Genomic DNA, 3,499 nt, shown 5'->3' with positions numbered 1-3,499 from the left:
GGCCATCCTTTATAAGTAGGATTAAAAACTCTTCTAAAAACTCTTCTGGGTTATTAATAGGGCTAGTAGGTGTATCATCTAAATCCGGTTGCGTTTCATCAAAATCATCATTTTCCTCATCATTTTCAAATATAGTTTCATTAGGATAAAGAGCATTCATAAATTCTTCATTTAATTGTTGACCTTGTGCAACATCATGGCAAAATTGACTATCGGAAAATTGAAAACAAGGGTTATCCTTATCAAGAATAATAGGTGGAGGAGGACGGGTAACAGGTCTGCGTCGGGGAGCCGGGGGAGGAGGAGTAGCTTGGCTACTAGATTTACCAATTTTAGATTTTCCCCTACCCTTACCACCAAAAAAATTTTCAAAGAAAATGCCATATTAATTATAATTATACTAAAAAAAAACTAACAAAACTATAATATTAAAACTTAAGAGTTGGAACGAGTTTACCGAGTTGACGAACAACTTCTTGAAAATTGAATATCGTTGAAGACTTGAATACTTCAATTCACCAACTTCACAATATTTCACGAAATTGCAATAATAAAGTAAGCAAATATAGAAGAAAATTAGAGAGAGATTGATGAATTTGTGAGTAAAAATGAAAGAATGGGGGGGGGGGGGATATTTATAGTTGAGAATTGGGAAAAAGTGTAATTATAAAAAGTTTGGAGTTAAAGCAAAGTTTGGGGGCCAAATGACTATTTTTTAAACTTGCCAACGGATCAATTTTGAAGGCCAATGACTAGATTTTAAAATCTGATCGTTGGCCAATTTTTAAATAAATAATTTTTTTTTTAAAGAAAATAGTCGTTGGAGCCCATTTGGCCCGTTGGGCCCGGTTGAATCGGCCCAGGCCTGCCTACCGGTCCCGGGCTTGACGGTCCCGGTCTCACGGTCTTTTTTGGTTGAACCGGCCCACGACGGTCTTTTGCACCACTTAAGACAAGGCCCACTAGAACCGGCCCGTTAGGACCGCGGTCCTAGGCCGGTCCCGGGCCGGTCCGGCCCACAATACAACCTTAATTACTTGTTCAAATCAACTGAAAAGAGGCAGATTAATTAAGCTGCTATTACTATAAGAATGGAAATAAAGAAAATAAAACAGAACAAACGAAAATTGGGTTCAACATCCCAAGCTCAAGAACCTGAGATGTCCAGACTTGCCCATACTGGGCCACCTGTGCAAGTCTGGCCCAAAACTTGGTAAAAATTACGTGGGGTAGCCACTTTTTAAAGTGGTATTTATTTTTTATCCAGTATTTTTAATGCTGATCAAAGGTAGCCACCAATCTATTAAAATTAATATAAAAAGACGGTGTTACCCTTTCTTCTATCTCTTTTCCTTCCCAAACAGAAGTGCAATGTTTATACCGGCGTATGTGTTTCTTCTCATTCTCAAGTGGATTCAGTTGGATGTTCTAATATTAAAATGATTCATGTTCCAGACAAGTATATACTCAATATGATTCTTTTATCTTTTTCTTGAGCCTGGCAGAAATGTTTGTTAACAGTCGCTTTCAATATGAATTTATTTTTAGATCTAAAAGTTGTGAAAACAAGAAAAAGAGTGATGAGTAAACAGGAAATGCAATTTCTTCCCAGAAGTTAAGGACATGTAGTCCTGAAGTCCTAAAGTTATATTCAAAAGTTAAGGACATGGTCCTGAACTTAGAGTTTCAAGTTCAAAAGTTAAGGAAATGTAGTCTTGAAATCCTAAAGTTAAGTTCAATAGTTAAGAACACAAGTTTAAAAGTTAAGGACAGGCAGTCCTTAACTTACAGTTACAAGTTCTAAAGTTAAAGACAGGCAATCCTTAACTTATAGTTGTCACACCTCCTTTTTCGCTACTACACCCCGTGAAGGGTATAATAAAGGGAGTTTTTCCAATTAAAGGACAATCGAAACGGGATTCGTTTATTAAGAGATTCAGAGTCGTCAGTTGGGAGATTTATGGTGTCCCAAGTCACCGGTTTGAATCCCGAATCGAGGAAAAGGTTTGACTCTGTATACAGTCTGCAAATCAGAAATCCGGGTAAGGAATTCTGTTAACCCGGGAGAAGGTGTTAGGCACTCCCGAGTTCCGTGGTTCTAGCACGGTCGCTTTGATCATACTTGGCTTACACAATTATTAAATTACTGATTTTAAAACCTATGTGCATTTACTTCTTTCACCACTTTTAATTAGAAAATTATCTTGGAACGGGTTACGCGTACGTATACCCGCTTGTTTGGCGCGTCAAAAATCATGTCACGCGAACGTGTCCACAATTAATAACGCTTTATTATTATTAAGAAAGTTTGGGCCGAAGTTGCACGATTTTGAGGGAACCGCAGAAGCGATTTTGAGGGAACCGCAGAAGCGGACTTCGCGTTGCATAAGCGAAGTTCGGGTTTCTAAGTGAAGATCGCAAAAGCGGAATTGTGGCCGCAGAAGCGGTCCCGCATAAGCGAAAGCGGGACCGCAGAAGCGAAAACTGGACTGGGCGACAGAAGGGTTTTAAAATAATATTTCATCCGCGACCCTTTCATATTTTTCCTCCATTGGTGACGTTCTTAAGAGCTTTGAACAAGGAAATTCGAGGGTTTTGACTGAAAATCACTTGGAGGTAAGTTCCTTGGCCTAAATATTCGAATCTATGGTAGAAATTACATGTAAATTTTAGAAAATTCATCAAAAACGGGTCAAGCTAGGGCTTGAAAAGTTATGATGTAAAAACGGATTTTTGAAAGGGCATTTGAGCTCCGTTTTCGGTAAACTTTATATGCACGGACTCGTGGCGAGACGAGGAATCCGTTGGTGTGATTTTCGGAATTTTTTGAGAAGTAGGCCCGGGGCTCGGGTTTTACCAACTTCGTGAATTTTAGTACTTTTCGAGTATTTTTGATTGGGTTATGTTTCTTTAACCCATATTTATGTATTCGTTGTGATTTTGACTAGATTCGACACGCGAGGAGGTCGATACGAAAGGAAAAGGCATTGCGGACCATTCTACGGCCGGATAGAGGTGAGTAGTTGGTGTATATGATGGCCTGAGGGTTTGAAACCCCGGCTTATCACATTGTGACGCCATTGTAGGGCGTGACTCGCACCCCATGGCAGGTGCGGGATTGGTTATGACTGGGGATTGAGACTTAGTCCATCCCGGACAAGAATGTTTCTATATTGGCGACTGATACGCACCCTGTATTGAATATATCTGGGCTTATTGCCGTGTTTGGGGCCTTGTGCCGATCTGTAGCATCCTTAGAGGATGAATGTCATTGTGATAGCATGCTTTGTGTAATCATTGATCTCAGTCCTGTGTTTAATCACTGTTATGAAATGCTAAGTCACTTTTCCTGAAGTTAAATATCTAAAGTATATTCTTCTTAATAAATTGAAAATTGGGAAATTAATTGAATCTGTTACGTGACTCATATGCATGTTGTGGACTGAGTATGGATCGGGCTGCACGCCGCAGCGAATGGTATGATTATATTGCGCTTGGG

Source organism: Nicotiana attenuata, unplaced genomic scaffold (genome assembly GCF_001879085.1).
Source record: "Nicotiana attenuata strain UT unplaced genomic scaffold, NIATTr2, whole genome shotgun sequence".
Lineage (NCBI taxonomy): Eukaryota > Viridiplantae > Streptophyta > Magnoliopsida > Solanales > Solanaceae > Nicotiana > Nicotiana attenuata.
This window is presented reverse-complemented; position numbering follows the sequence as displayed.